Below are 25932 nucleotides of genomic sequence, written 5' to 3'. Positions count from 1 at the left end.
GATGCCGAAAGTCCAGAAATCTAATTCTTAATCCTAATCCTAGTGACGGCCCAACATGGCCATAGATGCCGAAGATCCAGAAATCTAATTCCTAATCCTAATCCTAGTGACGGGCTAACATGGCCATAGATGCCGAAGACCCATAAATCTAATTCCTAATCCTAATCCTAGTGACGGCCTAACATGGCCTTAGATGCCGAAAGCCCAGAAATCTATTCCTAATCCTAGTGACGGCCTAACATGGCCTTAGATGCCGAAAGCCCAAAAATCTAATTCCTAATCCTAATCCTAGTGACGGGCTAACATGGCCTTAGATGCCGAAAGTCCAGAAATCTAATTCCTAATCCTAATCCTAGTGACGGCCTAACATGGCCTTAGATGCCGAAAGCCCAGAAATCTAATCCCTAATCCTAATCCTAGTGACGGGCTAATATGGCCTTAGATGCCGAAAACCCAGAAATCTAATTCCTAATCTTAATTCTTGACTTATAAAAAATGGAGTTTTGAAGAAGCCACCACCACCATCGTAAGTATTTCTGCAATTAACAATGTGTTTGTTTATTTTTCAGTTTTGTTAGTACACAAATATTGGCAATACAGTTCGTTAGATCATTATAATCATAATAAGTTCAGAACCATTCGATGTGGATGTTTTGATGGCTGAAATCTATGTACTACAACGAAGTCGATCTGGAACTATTCAAATGTCTCATAAGCAGCAACCATATATAGACAATCAAATCATAGGGAGAAAAAATGTTTAGTTCTCCTTTATCACAATTTCAGTGAAATTTCTTGAAGAGATCAATGACGTACCATCATCATTATCATTGATATTCTTCCATTATTGACAGGTTACTTGCCGCGAATTGTGAAGCTTCCATGTACTTCGATCTTCAGTTAACCTCTTTGTCTTCACGCTCCAATTTTCTCTTTAAATATTATTCAACATTAATCTCTTTCGCACCTCTCACTTTTTTCGTGCCACTGTACTTTTAGGACATCCCTCATCACGCAGTTCATCCTAAGCCAACTAAACGGCGTGACAAACATCTTGGCATTTGAAGGCGGCGCTCCAAGTTCCGTTTAAATGCTGCTAGCAAATGAGAGGCCAGCGGTATTGCCACGTTTATTTTGCACACATCCACGTCTATCCCCTACCACCTGATCGAGCTGTAGTTTGTCTGCTTACCCATAGCCACACCCCTTTACCACTTGGCAGCGTCACGCCAGAGCTTGCGTTTTATTCGTTTAGCTGAAATGCCAAGATGCTTGTCACAGGCCTTAGTTTCCCTTTCTTTTTTAATTACATCCAATACTGTTTTTTTCCCTCCCTTTTATTATGCTTAACACTTCCTCATTCAACACCAGCTAATTTCCTAATTCAATATTCTTCTTGACACCCTCAATTCAAAGGCTTTCAATCCTTTTTCATCGCTTTTGCGTAGCATCCATGTTACTACAGCGTAGAGTACAATACTCTACATGAAACATTTTATGAGCTTTTCTTTCCTAAATAATGTAAGTACGAATGATACAGGTGCGTTTATAACAACATCCGTGTTACGCTGCTCACCACACATTTCGCAAGTACATGTCTGTAGCTTTTTAATTGATCTAGCGTCCTCCCTATTCACCCAACTTAGCACCTTCAGATAATCATATTTTCCTTGCGATGAAAGTACACCTGAAGGACCAAGATTTATGCACGGATGAGGTTGTTAGCGGATGCTGTAAAAAACTGAATATACACCCAGATACTTTTTTTTTCAATGTGTTAAAGAAACTGGAGCACCGTTGAGAAAGGTGTATTTAATTATGCATAAAAACGCACATAAAATTTCACCTCGCAACTACGTCGTCTTTTCTGTCAGGTCAGAAACTTTCCAGCCGACGCTTGTAGGTGTAAATATCTTTAAAATGCATTGGAGGGGTGCAATGTTCCTACAACAAAGTTTTGTGAATTTTCACTGAGATTTCTGTTAACCGTAGGTTTTACAAAATAAACGCAAAAAAGGCAGGAAACATGTAAGTTAAGAGGCTACGGTAGTACAGTGATAGATTGCTCACTTCTGGTGCGATCTGTTATGGTTTGATAGTTCGTGGCAAGTAGCACTCTGTCCGTGTGTGATCGCGGGTTTCCAGTTTCCTCGCACAGTCTCATTTCACCAATTATTCGATGATCATTCGCTTTCATAGATTATCTGTCTCTCTCACCCTAAAAGGCTCAATTGTCAGTCATAAAAGTGCAAAATTTTCTTTCATTTCTAAAAGAAGTTACGTAATCCTAGTTTCCATTGCACTTACTTCAAAAATATACTTGAAAAAATACTTGTAGTCAGGGATAAAAGTGAGGGGAACGTGGGAGGATGTCGTCCCCCACTTCCAGAAAATATCTGTGGTGTCTGCCCACTTTCTAAAAAGAATTACAATGGTTAAAGATAGGCACGGGGACTTTGTGACGTCATGCCTCCCCCTACCTTTTCAGATCCACTTTTACTCCTGCTTGTAGTAAACAAAATGGTAGATTCGTCGATTGTTACTGAAAACAACTTCAATTTCTTCTATTTAGTCATACATTATAATTGAAATAATTAAACAGTTTTGTCAGTTAAAATAATCAGGCTCTAAAAAACAAACCTCTTTATGACTTATCTCAGAAGGTCCAAATTTATTTTGGCCCTGTTTCAAAAAAGTTCATATTTTGGTCTCTTTCTCTTTTTTTCTTTTTTTTTAAAAAAAAGTTCATAATTCAGTTCTAAAAAGATATGGGAAAATTGACAAACGTTTCACTCAGTTCCATATGCATAATTTGGTAATGAAGGTCATTTCGATGTCATGACGTGTACATACCAATTTTGTTCGATTTTTGTGAGAATATCATTCGCTTTTTTCTATGACTGATCGCTAGAAGCATCTTCGACATCGAAAGTGAATAAATAAACGAAGCTAAATAAAAATATATTTATATTAGGTGTTATATATATGTATGTATATATATGTATATGTATATAAAGCTCTCACTGATATCGGTCACTTTCGATTATTTTTATATATCTTCCCCCTCCACCAAAATGCGGGTCTGAATTTGGATTTAAACGGCATCGGAAGTGTCACTGTTTATCTCAGCGACCCCGAAGTCTAGGGATTCAAGACTAATATCGGTCATTTTCGGCCATTTTCATACATTTCTCCCTCCTCCTACCTTAAGTTGCACCGTCAAAGTGAAATGATAAAACTCATCCCAGGCCCAAACCTCATCTATGTTCAAAATTGAATCGAGATCGGTCGGGTGGTTCAAGAGTTACTAAGACACAAAAGTAGTCACTTTCAGTTTTAGTTATTTTTATCTATCTCTCCCCTTTTTATCCCCAAGTTGCACCATCACAGTGAAATCATAAAAACATCCCAGGCCCGAACTTATCTATGTTGAAAATTTGATCGAGATCGGTCAAGTGGTTAAAGAATTATTAAGTCATAAATATAGTCACTTTCCTTTTTATTTATATAGATTTGTTTTAAAATGTTTATTTAAATTTTATTTTATGATAATGCGTGCATCTCTACAATCACTGTTACGGATCAGTAGCCAAAGACAAAATAATTACAAAGTTCTTTGTATGCGACACTGATCTGATATTTAGTTCTTAAGTTACACTCTTCTCTATAGCCTATCGTTTCGGAAAAAGTTTCTCGAGTTTTAGCTCCAGAATGATTCGTGTGGGCACTTCAGTGCCTTAAGTAGTGGGGAACAGGAGACAACTGCCTCTATTTTATTTCCTCGTCTTTCAAGGAGGCCTCAGTTCGAAATGCGAGCGAAATAGCTCAAATGGTAGAGCGTTGGCTTCGCATTGGCGAGGTCGTGGGTTTGATTCTCGCTGCCTACCATCCCCTGACTGGGGTTTCCCAGGATTTTTCCTCAGTCCTACCAGCAAATGCCGGGATGGTACCTACTAAACAGGCTCTGGTCGATACCTTCCCAAATCCTTTTCATTGCTATAGTTGTTGTTGTTAGATATCCAGTATAAAATGGCTTCTGAGTTGTATCTGATGATTGTTAAATTAAATAAATAAATGAAAATGAAACTTTCTTACTTCCTATGATACGATACGAACATGAATGTATAAATGGAACAGGGAACAGGTTCACTTCCTCCCTAGAAAAAAGAAACTCTTGAGTGAAACAAAAATATGATCTGAAGTCTTTTCTGTAAAATATTAAGATCTCAGAAATAATAATACTTCTTAAGGCTTAAAGTTGTGTCAAATGTTGTTTCCTCAATTTAATTTGGCGAACATATAATGGATCCACCATATTCCATTTGAAAAAAGAATAAATAAATAAATGCTGCTACTGTCTCATCACCTGAACAAAATATATTTACCTAAGATGAAACATAAACTGGGGCTTCAAGTTTCGCCCATTCAAGATTCGCTAGTACCTCCTTGCTATCCAAACATCACTGTAAGCCATGACAGAGAATTTTTTGTTATTAGGCGAAAGTTGATTTTTTTAAAATCCAATATGACTGCCATATCTAATTTGACCGTCACCGTCCTACCTGACCTACAGAGATGAATTATATACGTATCAAGCAAATGAAATTTTATTTACAAAATATTTTGCTGAAAGTTCCAAGATCGTACAATTGAACCTAAAGTAAAAAAAAAAAAATCAACAAAAACATAATTGATTCTGTAGACGTTGGCGTACAAATTAGGTATGGCAGCCATAATGTGTGATCTTTGAGGCAGATATCTGAGTAGTTTTAGGATATGCCTATATTTGATGGAAAGAAGCTGTAATTACTACAAGTTTCATTAAGTTACTGATTTTTTCTGGGTTCCGACTCCTACATACTGGATTAAAAATTTGCACTTAATTAAAAATTATCATTTCTAATGTCGATGCTCGATGTCAAGCGTATACTATCTATTCATATAACGTAATTGTGCTTATTTCGATTCTTGGTACTTTGTTTCATTTTATGTTTTCCGTAATACATTTTGTAACTTCATGTAACATTTTCATATCTCGATGTCAAACATATAACATCGAGCTATATATTATATTTGTGCTTATACTATTTTAATATGTACATTTTAAATGTATGTATATATTTTTAAAATTTAGAAACTACAAATTTTTACGTCTTGTCAGTACTACCAACATAATCTCACATCAGGCAAATCTTGAAAGGCGAATCTCGAATTCAAGATTCGGCTACACTTTCTCTTGAGTTAACATATCTGTAAATTCCATTGCCTGAGGTTATTAGGCGAATCGTGAATAGGCAATAGTTGAAATCACAAGCATAAACGTAATCTGGGCCCATTCAAACACCCACTGGGGACCCTCAAGGAATAATAAAAATGTTTAAGGTTTTAAATTCTAAGAAGTGTGGAAATTTTCATGTTTTTTTAAAGTATAATGGAACACAGTTTGATAATTTTCTAAGGTATCCAAATTATTAATGCTTTCCTCCTCAGGAAAACTTCCAAGTTACGGCAGTACTACACTCATGGTAAGTGTGTAGGTTTTGTTTCCAAACAGACCCTGTATATCTAGACAACTACGTTTCAAAACCTTGTAATAAATATAGAAGGAAACGTAACACGATAATCAAACATTATAATGCACTTAAAAATAGGTAAACATTAAAAAAAAAAAAAAAACATGTATATTTATTTCCTTTAGCGTATATTCCCACAACTTAAAACAGAAGAAGTGTTAGCGGCATGAATAATCATGTTATTAAACACAATGACTACGAGAATTTATCACTTGCTTTTTAAAAAACTAAATATTAGTTTTTTGTTTTTGTTTTTTGAGTGATCTGCAAAATAGATGTTAATCTTAATCAACATGAGAACTTACGATTGCTTTGAGCGATATTTATCTTAAATCTTGACAACAAGTTTGCCTTCATATTGATGTGGGTTATATAATAATAAAGGAGTTTACTCTCGTTTATGAGCAAAGCCGCAATTACATTTTATATAATGAAAGAATCAGAAGGACACAATACCATCAATAAAAAGGAATTTCTTCTAAGGTACACGAAAGAAAGTAACAAATGACTTTATATACATTTTTTTTTAATTTTGTTTTGTTTCTTAACATGTAATTTGAGGTAGGTCAAGTATTTTTCGTTTCCGAAATGATTTTAAGAAATAGTTAACTCTGTTAGAGACAGTGAAAAGGATCACGCCTAGAAGTTTCAATTTCGTCCGGTAGATGTCAACCGCTGAAGGACGTTTGAAGCCAGCTATCAGTGCGACTTCTATCATCGGTAGTAGAAAATAGAATATGCATAGCCATCGTTATGCATGAAGATGTTAATGTATTAAGTCAATTAACGAATTGGACCGAGATAACTACTCTAACTATCCATTGAAAAAAATGTGTGAAGTAAACAGGAGCGGATCCAAGACGGACTTCTGGGCGGGCGGTGGGTTTTAATATTGCTGCTTAGAGCTACTTTTAAGAGCTCCAAACTCTGGGATGGGTTTTATTTATATATATAAAATAAGAAAGTTTTCTCTTCTGTGGGGGGGGGGGGCGATCGCTCCCTGGATCCGCCACTGGAAATAACGGACAAATGGATGTAGGCATACTAAGTTTACAATTTTATAAGACCCACTTGCGTGATCCTAATAACGGTATTCATATGTATTGTCATATTCAAATATATATTTGAAATTAAAGCGTGCGTTCGAACAATGGAATAATCTGCAGCTTTAGCAAAACTGAAATTATCAATAGAACATCGAAAATTTAGGACACCGTACAGCAGTAAAACATCATCTTCCTCTATCTTATTTTAGTAGCTCTAACTACTGGTTATCATCCCAGATCGCTCTGTGTGTATGCAAAATGAGTTGAAGCCTTCTAAATTGCCTCTCCTGTCGTTCTAGGAGTGTGTGTGTGTGTGTAAAATAAGTCGAAGCATTTTAAATTGCCTTTTCTGTAGTCCTAGGTCGGTTCAAAATGAACTAAACCCTTTTAAATGATTTATCCTGTCCGCCCTAAGTAGACGCAAAATGAGTTGAAGCCTTTTAAGTTTTTCCCTGCCTTCCCAGAAATGAGCTGAAGCATTTTACATTTCCTTTCCTGCACCTTTTCCTCGACGGCGTTTGCCCCGTTTTTGCCCGCACGCTATCTCTTTCTATCTAAAGAATGTAATCCGCAGTATATCTGCTCGAGTTCTGTTCAATGGCACCAAAATTTCTGTATACGTTTGGAAGAGGCCGCTCAGGTGTGTGTTTATTTGTTATTCAAACAAAGACATCCAAGCAATCTTTAGATGATCCCTTGGACCTCCCAGGATTGCCGCCCGTGATTCTATTTTCGGTGGTGGTTATGTTAATTCTCAATGCAGCTCAGAGGTTCATCAATTTTTTCTCTAAATTGGTTACCAGGGAAAAACTGACGGGTACATACGGACAGAACGTGGTATTGACTACATACATGACACTCTGTACTTGCCTAAGTTGAATAAGTATAGAGACTTTTATACACACCATTATGGGCCTAATTGGCCTATCCAAAATAAAAGGCGTTTGCATACATAGACAGTAAAGCTATTTTTGCCAACGGATTTGGTTTTACTAAAAGCAGAATGAAACCTTGTGGAACGAAAACAAGGAAAATTTTGAAAACCTCATTTGAGTAGTTAGTCAAAACGTACTATAGTCCGCGTCACTCGCATTGGCGTGTGGCATCAGCCAATAAGCTCGCAGTGCGTTGTTACCAAACTTTCAGAGAGGAATCTAATCGTTAATAATTGTCCACAAATACGGACAAAATCGATTATGAATTCTTAGATTCCTCCCTGAAGGTTTAGTAGCAGCGCACAGGGAGCTTATTGGATGATGCCACAGTCCAATTCGGGTGACGTGGACTATAGTAAGACAAAATAAGTGATCCTAGCGTGCGTAAGTATCGGACACTCCCGTCTGCCACATTTCTATTACTGCCCTTTGATAACCGTTCATATTGTGAAAGCGTCTCGTTTCGCTGAGTATTCGGCATATTTCAGCAGAATGTTCGGGATACTCAGACATCAAGATTCAAGTTTAGGACTAGGCATAGCTTTATTTTAATAAACCGTATTCTCGCTTGTATTCAAACTCTCCAATTTATCAATATTCACTGAGTACGTTGGGTTTTTATATCTTACCTGTTTAGTTTCATCATTATTTACTTTAATCTTTTAGGAACGTAAAGGGTAAAGGTTAATAATATCATGATATAGGTAATACCGTGATGCTAGTTGAATCCTTAAGAGGGAGGGCGTAGTGGGCAAAATCACAAGAATGACAATCCTAAGCTCGGTCAGTCGTTTGTTGGTGACAAGGAAGTAGAGAGTAAGCTAGTGTCATATATGATTGATATGCAAGAACTAACTGTGGATTAAGTATCTGACGAGTGAAATAAATAATGTTAGTTGTCTGAGGCGATATCAAAAAAGGGGAGTGGTGCGGAGGGAATAGAATGTTTGATCTGTGCAACTGGGTTCCCCGCACGTGTACTTAAACATGTTATACGCAATTCGTTTGTAATGAATGTCCAAATGATGATTTTTCGAATTAAAATGACTGGAATATGAAAGTACTAATTTTCACATACAAAATAGTTGGGGACATTGTTTTGTAGTATTTATGGTTAGTTCTGTTTATATAACAAGTACATTCGATATTTTGAGACAAATTTTGTGCGTTTATTAACTAAAGTTCTGTTTCTTGCACTATTTGTTGTATCACGAAATTAACAACTACTTATCACGATATTGTTATACAATATGGCGCTAAATTCGTTGTACAAAAGCAGAGGAGTGATATCTGAGAGGAAAACAAACAAAAAAGTTCCAATAAACATAGAGCGAAAACCCCATCGTTTAAGTGTTATAGGCTGCCGAAATCATGAAAAAATGAATTTTAAAGATCCATAGCTCCAAAACTATGGGACCTACCGTAGTCGGGTCAAGACTTCACTTAGGAACTAGTATGTGCCCTATCCAAAAATGCGTGTTTCAGAATCCTGAGGTGCTTCCATAACAATTTTTATAGAGGGAGTTTGACTACGAGCCTATGATATGAAGTACTCTCCAACTACCTCCATAAAAATTGTTGCGTAAGTACCTTAGGATTCTAAAACATGTATTTTTGGATAGAATACATACTAGTTCCTAAGTGAAGTCTTGACCCGACTACAGTAGGTCCCATAGTTCTGGAGCTATGGACCTTTAGAATTCATTTTTTCATGTTTTCGGCAGCCTATAACACGTAAACGATGGGGTTTTCGTTTTATGTTTATAGGAACTTTTTTGTTTGTTTTACTCTCAGGAATCACTCCTCTGCTTTTGTACAACGAATTAAGCGCCATACTTTATATTCCACCGTTTTACCATACTCACAAATAGACACAATAATGTCCACAAATTTTTCATTGTTGAAAGTTATAACGGTGCCTCTCTTACATAATACTAGTTTAAGTTAAAATCTTATTCATGTGTTATTTCCACTTTGTAATACTTATTCTACCTGGCTGAACATTTTTTTTTTTTTTTTTTGTAAAAATTGTCATGATAATATTATTCTTTATTCTATATTTTATTTTATGTTCTTGCTACTTGCTTTTCTATCTTTTACTACTTATAACTTGAAGTTTATAGTTTTAAACTTGGCAATATATCGATGACGGGTCAAGTTTTGTACTTTAATCCTTATCATGATGGTGACAAATAGCCACGATACTGAGATCCCCATTCTACTCCAATCAATCAACCTTCTTCCCCTCGCTGCATAAAAATGTGACCTCTAATTGAACAAATACAGTAAAAAAATATATGCCGCAGTTAAATAGGTTTGGATTTGGTTTCTAAAAATTCAAAACTGGACATTTAGTTTCACTTCTTTAATAGATCTATAATACTTCATCTATATTATAATACTAGGGCTGTCCAGAAAATACCACACGTTTTGGCCTATCGCGGCAGAGTCGCCATCTTTGTGTCAGAACGTTGCCACAGTCAGTACGCATCCAGCTGTGGTAGTGTGAGAACTGTGACACTCTTACTGTGCTTTCTCTGACATGTTACAACGTGCACTACAACAGAAAACCCCGCCTCTTGTGAGATGCGTTCTGTGATTAGGTTTTTGTTGGCAGAGGTATTGTGAAACACTGAAAAAGTTAAGGCGCGTGATTCAAAACAAGCGCGGGGAAAACTTAGCGCGAAGGTGTTTGTTCACGACAACGCACGTCCACACCGGTTAAGCGTACCCAGGAGCTCTCGGATGGTTTTGGATGGGAGGTGTTCGATCCCTCACTATACAGCCCGGATTTGTCGCCAAATGACTACCACCTCTTCCCTGCGATGGAGACATGGCTTGCTACACAACGCCTTGATACTGACGCAGAACTGCACGCCAGTGTAAGCAGTAATTGAAATCGCAGATGGCAAATTTCTACAGCGACAGTATTGAAAAACTTGTGCTACGGTATGATAATTGTCTTAATTTGCATTGCAATTATGTGGAAAAATATATAGTTTATGTGGAAAGTACCTTTCAAAAGTATATAAAACAGTTTGATTTTTCATTCTGTTACTCTTTTATTTCAAAACGTATGTTACTTTCTGGACAGGGCTCGTACAAATTGTTTGGTGGGGGGGGGGGGGAAGGCAGTCGGTGAGCAGAAAGATGTCATTAGCGGCGACTCCTTGACACCCCTCTAGCATCGTTACTGTGTCTATATTTTCTATATTTTCACTGTGTCTAAACATTTTCTTAGCATGAGCCTGGTGGTTGTTAACTCGTAGTCGGGAAATTATGAATTTAAATCCTGTTACCAACAGGGCAAAATATGCCCAATTTCGCAGTATATTTTATGTTTTGACATACATCAATTAGAAAGTTATTAAATATTAACCGACCAGATTCTTTTATGGGTCCATTCTAGTTTGAATAGATAGATATGTGTTGTCATTTAAAAAAAAAAAAAATTGGAAATCTAGTAATTTTGCGTTAAAGATCTCTCACTACAATTGTTCCCAATTTAGTAGTTGTATTTCCTTATTTTGCACTAGAGTTGCCTAATTTCCAACGTTACCTTTTTGTCTGTCCGAACCCCCTAAAATCCCAACTTTTCTGAAAATTTAATCTAATTTTAAGGGCAATTTTACAAATTTTAACATAATTTGTTCTCATTTTGAATTTGAACCTCTCCCCTAACCTATGGACTCCTCCCGAAATAAATTCCTGCGTACGTGTGCCTACTTTTTCTTATTGATTTTGCGATATATATGTTATACATAATCCAATTAATAATTTTATTACATAGGCGATACGTGAGTGCTCAAATTCTATCAACACCATACACTTGTATTACTCATTAAATGCACATTATCTTGTTATTCTAACTAGCTAATATAAACAAATTGTACCCACACCAGAAAAACTACTCAAAAATAATAATGAAATACACATTGAACAACAGAACATAAAAAATAATTGTATACTGTTAATGAAATAAATAATGGAGACCGAACGGAAACCATGTCTACTCTAGAGAGCAGGTCAAGTTAGTAATGAAAAATGTCCGACTTCCCCATAGTCTCCCTGTCACCTTAATCTCACAGAACTCTCAAATTTCAGTTATAATCAGTGGTGTATTTTGGCTTTTATTTCGGGGGGGGCTATGCACATTCTCCTGAGTGGATATATATACTGGGTCTATGTAGGTATACAGTTTTATATATACTATATATAAATTTATTTATTTTCTAAATACGCCACTGGTTATAATTGTAAATAAACTGTATGTAGATCTATGTGTAAGATGTACACTGTAAATCCAAGAATTGTTTGAATTCTGACAAAATGAACATTTATTTATTTAATTATTTATTTCGGAAAAACGACAGGCCAATTCCTAATTACAGTTTTCCATCATTGTATGGTAATACACTTTAAAATACATATATAATAACATAATAATGTAATAGCAAAATATATGTTTTTTTTTATATGTTAAAATACACATAGCACGATTATACAGCTAATTTATTTAGAATGAAAATTTTGTTTATACGAGTAATTAAAAATTCTGTATCTAGGTGCCCTTGTGGCATTTTATTATACAATAAACACACTTTTGTGACAGGCGATATATTCAATGCATTGCGCTGAGAGATGGAAAATGCCATTATGGGATCTCGTTGCTCTATGCGGGATTTCTGATAACAAATATTCTGAATCTATTGTACTATGAATTATTTTATCTAGGAAAGATAAAATAAAATGAGCTCAGTGAACCCCAACTGGCTTCCTCAGGCTACACTCCCTTCTTCTCGCAGTTGAACAGGAAAAAATGTAATAATAATTTTAAATGTAAAATGTTTGAGAATTAGTGAAACAAAATAACTAATTGTTGAAATTTCGTTTTAATCACCAATACAAATACTTTGATACATTTTTAAGTTATCTAAGAATACATAGATTATCTGTAGCTATCATATTTGTTCCAAAATAAACATCGGACAAATAAACAATATCATTCGGGTCTTTAACGATTTTGAGTAACAAAGTAAAATCTGTAGATAATGTTGCTACCACTCCCAAATTTACCGGTATTAGCCATGACTTCCAACAATGTATCCAAACTGGATTCAAAACATTCTTCATGAACATAGTCAAAGTGGTTGTCAGCCTCCTCGGATATGTCTCCTTCCGTCTTATTGTGTGTTATAGAAGAAAAATCTCGTCCAGTTCTTTACCAGGAGGCAATGTGCCTAAGATCGATGACACATTCCCGCGCTGGATGGCGATGCTGATACGTTGGAAAAGGAATGCAGTAGCTCGGGGGTCACCAGTTTTGATTGCTATTCGATGACCAACTTCATTAATGAAATTAGATCCTTCGTGACCCCAAGACCCACTGATTTCTATTGCTACTGTTACAAACCAATATTTGTCCAATAGATTTGAGTATTTTAGTCTTTTGTCTGATTCTCTGTGAGCGGCGACGAGACCTGCCTGAATTGAAGAATGGGGTAAGTTGGAAGGAGCAAACGTATCGGAACATGTGAAATCCCAGACTAGTGCTTTTCCATTTTTCCACGGTACCAAGGTCATGCCATCAGGCCTTTTACCATCAGAGCGGCAACAACCATTTGGTTCTTTTATTGAAGGAACTCCCGCTGAAACGAGGGCTCTACAAATAATGTCGTTTACAATATGAGTCGAGATTGTCTTCCCGCACTTTTTTTACATGAAAGGCCATGTAATCCTTTATTATCAACATATGCGTTGCAAGCAGGACAAAAGTGAGGCTCACAAATATTAGCACCTAAGCGCAGAGCTGTAGCAATACGAAAGCTCTCATTAGAAAGGTGTAGGCCTAGTGTGTGAGAAGGTAGGGCTTGAAGCCATGCTCCGTTTTTGGAGGAAGAGACAGCTAACAGCCTGGCTTTGTCATCTGGGTTATTAGTTGATGATAGGAGTGAAGATAAACGAAGCTTGACTATAGGTTCATCCCAAACAGACTGAACATGTCTTTTGTCGATAGGTGGGGGATCCATTCCAACCAGACTAGTCCATTTATCGGTGCATTCTTGTACATCTCGAATCGAGTCTAAGTCAACCTCCTGTTGAAGAAGAGATCCAATTAGTTCTCGTGAGCCATAGAATGATGCGAGGAAAGAAGGTATGGCGATATCCATGGCTCGACGAACCCCAAGGCCTCCATTCTCAACTGGTAAGGAAGCTTGTAACCATGAACTGTCTTTCAAAGAACAGTTTAGAATGGATTCCAGTCCTGTTCTAAGAGTGTGGTCGAATTTGTCAAGTAATTTATCATCCTGCCAAGAAGGGGAGCAACGGAGGAAATACAGTAATCTTGGAAGTGAGAGTGAAGCTCGTATGTTGAAATTGTTGATTTAGACGCCCAAGGTTTCATTTAACGCCATGAAATTTGAGTTTTAATGCAGAAAGACATGTGAATTGGTGCACTAAAGTCATATTTCTGGATCATTGAATATCTAAGGATCAATTTCGCGAAATCCACGTTTAAATTAGTTCAGGAGAACCGATTTTATTAATATCAAAAGTTCAGTTAAAATGTCGTCATACGTTCGTTAATTTTTCAAATATCTTTTGAAATTAAAACAACAATGCCTATATTTAATTTTTTAAAAAAATAAATGTTAACAAGTGTTTATAGGGTTTATATTTCCATCATACATGTTATGTGTTTTATTTGACTATATTACTTGTAAAAGTTTATTTTATCTGTTTCTGTTTTTACTTATACCAGAGCTTTAAATATATATATATATATATATATATATATATATATATATATATATATATATATATATATATATATATATATATATATATATATATAAACTTACTAAAATTTAACCTTTAACTGGCTGTCAACTATGGGTACGAAAATTTTCACTATACCGTACCATTAAAATTCTTGTCGTCTCTCTCTACACGTACGTACAAATGATTTAATGAACTCTTCTATGTTATATATGGCTAGTGAAATGAGGAGCTAAGTTTCAGGTCCTAACAGACCAAGTAAATCCCATCATTTGTTGTATTTCATCTAGTTTCTTAAAAATAACCTAGATGACAGAAAAGAATAACATTCCATCGTATAACGGAATATCTCCTCTCAGTTATTATTAATGATAAGTGTTTCCGCAACTTTTCACAAATGTTGTATTATTTCATTTTATAAAGTAGTACGAAATTAGGAATGATGCGAAATTGGGCATTAGATACCCCAGTGGCGTATTTAAGATTTTGTTTCGGAGGGGAGCTTTGCTAACTTTTGGGGGGGGGGGCTTTGCCTGAAAATGTGAAAATTCTGCAAGATATTTCATATACTTTACTATAGTAAGTAAGATTTCGGGGGGGGGGGGCTTAAGCCCGGATACCCCCCGAAATACGCCGCTGAGATACCTTATTTTCCTAATGACTTCTACTAGGCAAACGTCAGGGTAATATCCTTAATATAGTACAAGTTCTAAGACGCAAGTATTTCTATCATCATTTTTGTTTGTTTCATTAGTCTAATACCAATTCACCTCTTTAACTTCATGTAATTTGATAAATAGTAAAACTGGCAGAATATATGAGTAAAATTGAAAATATTCGAATTGTTTAGACGTTGAGAAAATACAATTTTCTTACATTATCCAAAAATGTTTTCACAACGTTGTATTTGACCTTCATTTATAATTTTGAATTTTTTGGATGAAAAAACACAAGTCGTCCCCCAGAGATTGTGTAAAAATGGTAGCCTGTTTCATGTTAAATACATGATGAATGATAACAAATAATAAGGCGCTAATTTAAGAAACCTATCAATGTTTATCTGAATACTTATTTCATAGGTAACACTGGTATACAAATAATAATAATAATAATAATAATAATAATAATAATAATAATAATAATAATAATAATAATAATAATAATAATAATAATATAAAATAAATTTTCTATCACAAAAACAAAGTTTCTGGAAGATAATTTGGCCCTGAATCCAGATCAAATAGCAGAATTTCTCCTTCGGCCTCAGTTTTCATGTGAAAGTGCTTTTTGTGCTTGCCTATGGCAGCTTACGTATTATATGTGTTTACCATGATCTCGCAACAATAGTTTCTTACATAAAGTTTTTAAAAAATCGGTATTAGTACACAAAAGAATCAAAGGAATGAGTAGCATAGAAGTAAGTAAAAATTAAGAAACTTACCTAAAAAGTTTTCTACCAGATTTCCTGCGAAATTTTCTCTCAGAAAGTCCTGTCGTAAAGTCCAGCAATAGTCAGACAACATTGCTGCACTCCACTTCCCTTGATAACGCTTTTCCATTTGATGAAAGCATACACAATATGCGTTATTAATGGTATCAAGGTAATCCGGGAAGAAGTCCAAATGGTCGTTCAGGAAATGCAGTTTAAATGACATGTTATATCCCATACGGTGATATGATCTCACTAGTTCATGTACAATATCGCCATAATTCTCTGCCTTATGGTTGCCTAAAAAGTTCTTGCACACATTTGCAAAGGGCAGTCATACCATTTTCTCAACATCACTCAACAAATCAACAACATTCTTAACATTCATTAATTCCCTAATTTGCTGTTCTACAAATATTCTTTCCTTTATTTTAGCATCACTGATCTTTGAGAACTTCTGTCGCAAGTACATGAGTGCACGTGATGTTTAGTCCATACTTTTCGCAAAGTTTTTGATAAGTCTCAATTTAATGTGCACTGGAGGTTAATACACATTTTTAGGGTCAACAAGAGGACTGTTCGCCACATTTTTATGTCCAGGCAGCGGTTCATTACGAGTAGGCCATTTTTCTTTGACACAATGGGTGATTATTTTTTGTTCCCGCTGACCCACTCGCATGGAAAGCAGCAGTACTTTGTGAACCCCGGCTGGACGCCAAGCAGAGTAGCAATTACCTTTAGATCTCCACAGATATTCCATTTGTATTTGTCATATTGGATAGGAGTGAAAAGCAGTTTAAAAGTCTCATAAGCTTCCTTAAGGTTAATTGCGTGAGCAATCGGAACAGAAGGAAATTTGTTCTCATTGTGGAGAAGAACTGCTCTGAGACTCAATTTGTTAGAATCTATGAACAGACGCCACTCATTTACATTGTATGCATGGCCAAGAGTCTCCATAACGGATTCGATATTATTACAAAAAACCACGTCACCCTCCTTCAAGAAATATTCAGAAAAAAAATACCATGGCGGTCACGAAAAACACTCGCTTTTGCATCGGGAAAAAAAAATTCCATCTTTTCAATCGCGAAGCTAAAACCTCTGATTGCTGCTTAGACAAATTTAAATCTCAAACAAGATCGCTGAGATCACCTTGTGTCAAGATGTGTAGGGTATTTGATTCACAGGGCAATTCAAATGTTGGGTCGGCATGAGTTGATCTTCCATCTTCTGAACCTTTTTCATGCTCGTTACCAGATTCATCATCACTCTCTATCACATTTTCTGAAGGCACTGGTAGCGATAATTAATTACTAGGAGATACAGGTCTGATAGCAGATGGTAAATTCGGGTATTGTACACTCTTCTTTGCTTTCGATGTGATTCCAGCTATTTTTGTTTGACAAAAATAACAGTCTGTTGTTTGATCCGTCGGTTTCCGCGAAATCATGGTAACAGCGAATAGCATATGCCATGAACCCTTTGCTCAGCCTGTCAGGAGTCTAACACATGTCAAGCAGCATATGTGGGAGGCCCATTTCTTGTCTTGGTCGCCAACCTTACACCCGAAATAAAGTTCTTAGCACTTCTTTACGAGCGGGGTCAATGGTCATTTTTTCGACTTGAGAGTCACCTCTCCACTGATATAACAAAAAGAATTTGCACTATTGAAACAGGTACGAGGCATTTTCTCCTCCTGAATGATCACAACACTCAAATTTCATTAACCTGGAACAACTTGCAACCACTTCTCACGCTACGCTACGAATGTTGCGACACATGTGGCGAGAATCACAACACAATTTTATGTGATTCAATATGACTCATCGGCAATGTTGCCAAACGTCACTCATTTCCTGGAGTACGTTCTTTGACCTCAGGGACATGCATCGGAATTCCTTGCACTTTTCTCGATTTCATCTCACTTTCTCTCAACTTTATTTCAATCAATAAATCTGCAAGTTACTTAAATTCAGCCACGACAGAATAAGCCATTTGCAGCGATTTACCGATTTTCAAGGATTTCAATAAAGAAGAGTAGCATGTCACAAGAAAGTTGAGCCAGATAGACAAAAAACTATTTCATTTTCAAATTTAGCACCCTCAACTTAGCTTAGAAAACTACTCAGAACGCTTGTGATAAAAACCTTTTGACCAGTGTAATTTGATGAAATCGTACCGTATATAAATTTCCTCTGTATCACAATATACAATAATGCTTTTTTTTTTTTAATCAACATCTTCCAACCCATCTACACAAGCATATGCTAAATGTGTAACATTTCCCACCCAATAGTAACAATTACTGGTTGTTTGTGTGATTGCAGATCTTAATTACATAATTTGATGACTAGCTTACTTTTTAGTAAATATATTATTACTGTTACAAAAAAAAAAAAAAAAAACTACGCATATGTTTACAATGTTGTATAGATTTACAGAAATTCAAAATTTGATGGTGTTAGCTATTTATTATGTCTTAATTTCTCCTGTAGTCAAATACTGTTCCCCTATTTGGTGTATGAATACCCAACACATCTTTCCAACTTATATTCTGTCCTCTCAATTTTCTTCTAGTCATTGTTCGTTATAGAGTTCCAGAGCTACGTAGGTTCAGTAAAGAACCCTGATACATTCTAGACTCAACTCTTCCACGCCAAGTCTGTAGGCTTACATAAGTTTGCAGACCTTACCAAACTTGCTAATTACTCGATTGCAAGCTTGTTTCAGGTTTGAAAGTAATATATAATACAAGGATAGTCTTAAAACTCCTTTAAATTGACACATTTGTCAAGCATGACTTACAATTTACACTTGGCAAAGCCATACACAGAGAGAGAATTTCTAAGGTTAAGTCTTATCAAGGAAAATTAAGGGCAACCTTAGACTTATTGTAAACGTGCTTGCTTACTGGGAAACCATCCTAAAAATATTCAGTACAGCATCATACAGTATTCGTCGCCAAGAAAAATGATATTTGGTTTTTGCATAGAATAGTTAAACGGAAAATCAACTTTTATTTTTTACTTCCCTCACTTAATTTCAGAGTACCCATTTGTGCAAGACAGTATACCAATGTTTTCTATATTCCAAAACCTAGACTTAGAATAGAATGGTCTAAAAGTCACTTATGCACAGGCTTCCTGCTGAATTCAATAAACTTCGAGCTACCACAGGTATATTTAACCACCTGAAAGAATTTTCCGATTCACATTGTGCAAAATTAAGTGGTAACTATTGCTATGATTTTTCTGGGGGGAGGGCCATTACTGTTGTACACTTTTCTTCTTGATGTTTTGTTTTTCCCTTGTCACATTTTCAGTGTAAAATGGCCAACATCCTGTATCTGAAACTATTCTATATATATATAGCTAAATGTCCAAGATTTTAAATATGGGAGATGAACAGAAAATGAATGCGAGAATAGATTAAGGTTAGTATAGAATGAAAACGAAATAAGAATGGCATAATATAAAATAAACATATAACAAGACAAATACAGTCTCCGCTACGGAATCATTTGACCTATACAGGATGCACAAGGAGCTTTTCTGATAGAAGTTTCCAAACCACGAATTTCCAAAGCATGTTTTGTGTTTTGGTCTGATTGAAGCAAAATGTCCTGCTTCAGTGAAATATTTTAATATTTATTTTTTTAAACAGTACATCTCAAGTCGCAGTATTCTTACATTCCAAGAGGTGATGATGTCATGGGGGTAGCCCGGGAGGAAATTTCCTTCCTTCCGAGGTCATACCTCCAATCGTGCGCAATGTGTGTGTTATTATTATTATTGGAGTATTATACTATTTTTATCAGTGATTCCAACCTGGAACCTTATAAAATCCCATTTTGAAAGGCAGAAAACCCCATTTTGCTCTTGAATTTCCTACGCGCTCGTAATTATAAAATTTATAAAATATGAAAATTGAGACTACTATTATGTTATTTACTTTCTTCGATATTTAAGTGAATTATTCGTAAATTTCCAATTAGTATTGTCCTTAATTAAAAGAATCTATTGAAATTATTAATGAAAATGACCATATTTTGTTGTTAGAATTTAGTATTTTCATCACGCTTTTGTGCCACAATATTCTACTGAACTTCTCCAGTTATGCAGTGTGGAACGTTTTAGAAATTGGCTATTTCTCGTGTGGTAATATACTTTCTTCTCTTCATGATTTTTTACAATTTACGTTTCTTGTTATTTGTTTTTGAGATTTACAAGTTCCAAAATAAATCACTTTTACATTAACATGCGCTTTCAAGTAACAAAATTAGACAATTAACACTGATTCCACGTTTATTCAAGGGTCATTAATCTACTTCTCGCTCATAGAGAATGTTGTTGGCATTGATGAAATAAACTTATGAAAAATCCCATATATGCTGCCAATTTTGACAAAAAAAATCCCTTTATCCCTTTCAAAAAAAAATAATGTCAAAAATCCCACAAAATGGGATTTTTCCACGGATTGGCATCACTGCTTTTCACTTTCTAACCCTTGTATTGAGGGTGAATTTAGATTTATATCGAAGTCGCACCATTTGAGTGTGATATAATGTCACTAGATATTATCATGGGGCAAAGGTGGAATAAAACGAGCCCTGTGGGGCTTCTAACCCGCTTCGCTAACTGACGCTCGTTCAGCTAATGTTGTGTGTGCAAAATAACTAATTACCACGTGACATTACGTCACGATCGGATTGTACAACTTTAATGTAAATTTAACTACACCCTGTATTGAAAGTTCCCAGGGAAAATCTTAAATAACTGATCGCAAGTTGAAAGAAAAAATATGTAAGAACTAATATTTTCAATATATCATGATTGAAGTTTGTTTTAATGTTAATGTTTTAATATATATTTTTTTTCTTTTAATTAATACTACTCACTTTGTTCGTTTATTTTAGAGCTGTCCTGTGTATGGAACAACTCGTCACTGAAAGTAAGTAGTTAATTTATCTATATATTAATTTATCTATTAATTTATATTTATTATCTATTAATATCTATTTATCTATTAATTAATTTATCTATATATCAATTTATCTATATATATTAATTTATCTATATCTGGATATGCCTTCCCCATCTATTAGAAGGAAGACACGTGTCCGTGTGCCATCTCCGTCTATTGTCTAAAACCGCACAAAGTTCTTCTGAACATCGTTTTCTGAATAACTAATAAAATGTATCACTTGGAATACGGAAGTCACAGTGCAAGTCTTTTTCACAAAAGAAACACTCAAGAAAGGATTGCGTCAAGACAGGTACAAAAAATTAAACAGTGCTTTACTTCGTAAGTCACATAATGGTAATGTTTCATATAAGTTGTTTTGATGCCAACATACATCTGTGCTTCAAATCAATGGACAATATTTAAAAAGTGAAAGTTATTGGTTGAAACATATACGATATACAATGACAATTATATGTGCTGCATCGGCTACTTTTCACAATAAAGCTTCTGCCTTGACAGCCCGGTCATTCATTTCTCCCAAACACATCTAGAGTTCGCACGTGTGCTGGTTTCTACAATTGTGCACGTGCGACAGATTGGGCGATCGTAAGTGAGAACCCTTCACTGATTCAATTGTAATTTAAAAAAAAAAAAAAAAAAAGAATACAGCAAACAAAGTAAGTTAAAGATATTGTCCACCTTACTTGTCATCAAAGTTCTTTCAACTGCACGTATCAGCGGTGATATTAAAAACGTCTTTTTGTTGTTGAGTCCATATCTAATCAAGCAAACTTGCTGGAATATCATTCTTGTTGACATTATTATGTTAATTTTCTACCTCTTCAATGACATAACGTTTAAAATCACAAGTGTATCTCACATAGAACTCAACTGGAAGGCAAAGGTTCACGCCTGGAATTTCGCAAACTAACACCGCCCCCCCCCCAAAAAAAAATGCCGTTAGCCGTAGGGATGCGCACGAGACAAGATTTGTGGCTGTCTCGTCTCGAAAATGTGCTGTAAAAATGATGTCCTCGACTCGAAAAATGTACATCTTTCTATTGGAAGAGCCTTGTCTCGACTCGAATTTTGTCAGGAAAATCCTGTCTCGACTCGTCTCGTGCGCATCACTAGTTAGCCGTTTATCTAGGAAGCGAAATAATAATAAATGTTCTGTTTCTTTCGTTCAAAGTTGATCTAAATTGCCATAAACTACCCAACATTAAGTAAAATATTCCATGGCAATACCTCACATGGAAGAAAAGGTGTTGGCTTGTAAAAGGTGTCCCATTACAAGCAGTAGATTTAATATGTTAAATAAAATACTATATACTTACAAAGTGGTAAGTATTTTTACATCATTACAATGGATAAATATTTCAATTTAAGTATGGAACGACATTCGGCATTTATTCCCTACGACTTGCTCTGATTTCATTATCTCGATTGAATTTATATTAATTACTTTTGCACATACACGTTTATTGTAGGCTAATAAATCATTTAATTTCCTCCTTGAGTTTTCGCACTGTTCGGAATTTATTTGCGTAGCACTTTGAGATTTCGGAAGTCCCGAAAGGAAGTTGTAGCAAGGAATAAGGTCACATAACCAAGTTGCCCAATTCTGGTTATCTCTTCAGACCTCCGAGAATTTCTCACGCAACGAGACAATCGTTTCGCGGGAGGTAGCGTCGTCTTGTCGAAACCACTTGTGTTCCATACCAATTTCGTTCAAATACATCTAAGTGGTACCGTTCTCCATTAGTCGTCAAGACATTCACATTCTCACCTTGAAAAGAAGTAACAATCCTATTACTCCACCAGTTCAAAATCCATACTACACGATTACTTGTAAGAACAATGTTTTCTACCCAATCACAAGACCAGAAAACCAACTTAGCATTATTAAATTAGGACACTTACGCGTTGTAATGATGTAAAACTAATTTGTCATTATTATTCAAAAGGGTATCCTACGGTATCCTCCACAAAAATAATAAACTTTTAAGTTATTTGTATGAAATGTATTATATATGTATTTTTGTTGTTGTTTTAATGTTTGATTATGAAGATCTTTGTAGTTTTAATGTGTAACCGTCCTTTTTTTTTTCATTCTAGGATGTCTCAGTAAACTAGTTTCCAGCGCAAGATGATTGTCCCCTTCAAGAAAGAACATCCAACGTGGAGATGGACGAAATTCAAGTTCAATTTCCTAGAGTTCCTTAGTTCAATAAGTAAAAATTGGTTTTCCTGTGTTGTGACTGTACTTCAAACGGAAGAATCACCTGCTTCATTTCTTTCTTTCTTTTTTCTGTCAAAGTGTATCTGAGATGACCAAATAAATTAGTACACCTACTAAACAGACTGTTTTATACTTTGCTTTGACACCACTAAAGCAATATAGAAGACTTCCAGTCAGTGAGAAATTTTACAGAAAACTAAACTTATCCAAGTGTTCAGTGTTTCGCATTATCAAAAAATCGGAGTTTGAAGTGTTATAAGAGAATAAAATACAATGTTCTTACTAAGGGATATCAAGTAGCACGAGAAGGAAAAAGTGAATCATTGATCCAACTTTTACAATGATACGTGGAAACAAATTTGGTTTTCAGTTGAAGCTAGTTTCAGTCTTAATGATTTGAACCAGCAAATGATCGCATTTACCGTGCTATTAAGTTAAGACAAACGTTTCGAAAAATGATCTGCTGTTAGAAACCTATATGCAATAGCCATCAATCATGTAATAAGATGTGCTGGCATGGCAAAACAGAGTTGTAGTTTGTTGAAGCGTCGCTGCCGCTGGCTGCCGAGCAAAAACATCCACCAAGATATAGAAGATAGAAGAAACAATTAACTACGTTGGGTATAGAGATGAAATATGTATCCAAATATTCCACGACATAAGCAGAGTAATGGACCGAGATGAATGGACGTAGTAACAAGATGAAGCAAAGTTCCAAACAACTAGCTAGACTGTGGTATGTCTTAGAGCCTATACTTCTAACTTTACTGAACCCAACACCTAGCCGTAACGAAGTTCAGATCTTAATGTAATGGATTTTGACATTGACTTCTACTGTTACGCCAAGTTCAAGTACAGAAGAGAGAAATTACAGAGATTGATAGCATACAAACTGTGTTCACAGAAGCTTGGAACAATATTTCCCTTGAAACTATCCAGAATGTCACTGCAAGTTGGTTACGTCGTCTACGTCGTTGTGTAACAGCCTATGAGAAGCATTCTGAACATTGGAATTGAACATGTCAAATTGAAACACAGACGGTCTTATTAAATAAACTGAATTTTTTGAGACGGCACTCCGTGTTAAGTATATTAAATTAGTTTTGTTGGGACATTCTTTTTCAGCCTTCACAATTTTTGGGGAAAAGATTCCCTTTGACAAAAAAAGAATTTATTTTCAAATTGCGAAAATAAGCAGAGATCAATTCAAATGAATACTCAAGTTGAACATTTTCGATGCCAAAAAGGGAACATGGATGTATGGTGCGCTGTTCTATGAACTATCCAATGCAGTCATTTCCAACTGACTGTTATATGGTGTAAGAATGCATTTGTACAATCAAGGGAAACTGCGGTGAGAAACACATAAAGCAATGGAAGGGAGGGGATGACATAGTGTACTTAGGAATCCACGAATAGTATCCCTGCAACACCATCGACTCCGCTATCATTGCTCTTGATTACCTGCCTCCACTATCTTTTATCAAAACGTCAGGTAACATGCAAGATCCTCCCCTCTCTGTTGTGTTGTATACCGATAAGGAAGCCGCATTCAGTTATAAATGACTTATCTAATCGGACATTTCTGATTCGCGGAAGATGATGTCGTGATGAATGTTGCCTAACTCAACACGCTATTATAGACGTCACTCAGAAACTTTTTTGGATCAAAGATGTGTGGAGACAGGCGAATTAGCAGCAGCGGATCCACATAATGGCTTGCAATGTCGCCAGACCTGACTTCATGTGACTTTCAATTGTGGTAATATGTATGGTTAAGGCAGATGTGTACACGGAATAACCAAAAGATCTGGATGACCTCAAAGTAAAAATATCTGTAGTCTTCTTCTCTGTTACAGGTGAGCACCGCCATAAAGCTGTTGCAGGAATGATCAATATGAATTGTGCTCAGTTGCAATGTGACAATTAGAACGACAAACATGCAATGTTTTCAGATACAACTTTCGAAAATGAAATAAAATTAAATATATTTCAGTTCAACCTCCCTCTATTATACCCTTTAGGCTAAGGGAAGCAGATGATTAAACCAAGTGAATGATGACGAAAGATTTGTGGAAGGACATGGTGGGGATCCACTTACTTGTCCGGGGATCGAACCAGGGACTTCAATCACTAGAGGTAAGCGCTCTACCACTGGACCAAGGTGCCCTCTGTGAAACTTTCGAAACTGTTGCGAGGTTTAAACTTTAATTCATTTAAATTTCTGTAGTGAATTGAAATGTGGGAGGAATTTCCTTTCGGGAAACCCGGTACTTTGTCTTCTTTTAAGTTTACTTCAGACTGATTTCTTCACATGCTGGTAATGGAAAATTTGTATTTTGTTACAGCTTCGTACTAAAAAAAAATCCTTTTAATTTGATCGTGCTCCTATATGACTAGACCTACTACCCTTAGTGTGCAACTTCAATTACTTCTATGCATATAGAATTTTGAATGTTGAATATTATACAAAGGTAAACGCCTTAGTCTGTCAGTCACGCTGCTTAATAATTCACAGTGGGTTAATAGTTGTCACTAGTTGTACTGCCTTCTATCTCACGACAAGATTTTTCGCTAGTATACAGGCAGTTTTCAGACGAGCTGAATTCTTGGTGGGGGGTATAAATTAAATATTTCAGTTTAACGACCCATGATTATGACCTTTAGGTTAAGGAGAGACGTTGATTAAGGCAAGTGAATAATGATGGAAGAATTGGTGGCATGAGAAAGTGGGAGAAAACGGAGTACCCCGAGGAAACTTACGGACACGAATATTCCTATAAGATGAGCATCGATGACTAATAAAAGAGTAGAATATTCCTATCAGTTGAGAATCGATGACTAATAAAAGAGTAGAATTCCCATCAGTTAAGCATCGATGATTAATAAAAAAATGTAGATTATTCCTATCAGGTGAGCACCGATGGCTAATAAAAGAGTAGAATATTCCTATCAGTTGAGC

General features: G+C 35.7%; 1 long non-coding RNA gene across 1 annotated transcript in view; it reads left to right on the top strand.

The window, feature by feature from the left end:
* LOC145681446 (uncharacterized) overlaps positions 1-22960 on the top strand; it is a 183647-nt gene extending 160687 nt beyond the window's left edge. Inside the window, exons 2-3 of the long non-coding RNA XR_014130780.1 lie at positions 20679-20713; positions 22847-22960. This is a non-coding gene — a long non-coding RNA (uncharacterized LOC145681446). The remainder of the gene's footprint in view (positions 1-20678; positions 20714-22846) is intronic.
* Positions 22961-25932: the final 2972 nt, after the last annotated feature.

The sequence above is a fragment of the Thermobia domestica genome, chromosome 3 (genome assembly GCF_964235325.1).
Source record: "Thermobia domestica chromosome 3, izTheDome1.hap1.1, whole genome shotgun sequence".
In the NCBI taxonomy this organism is placed as follows: domain Eukaryota; kingdom Metazoa; phylum Arthropoda; class Insecta; order Zygentoma; family Lepismatidae; genus Thermobia; species Thermobia domestica.
The sequence above is the reverse complement of the archived record's forward strand: the minus strand, read 5'-3'. Positions and strand labels throughout refer to the sequence as shown.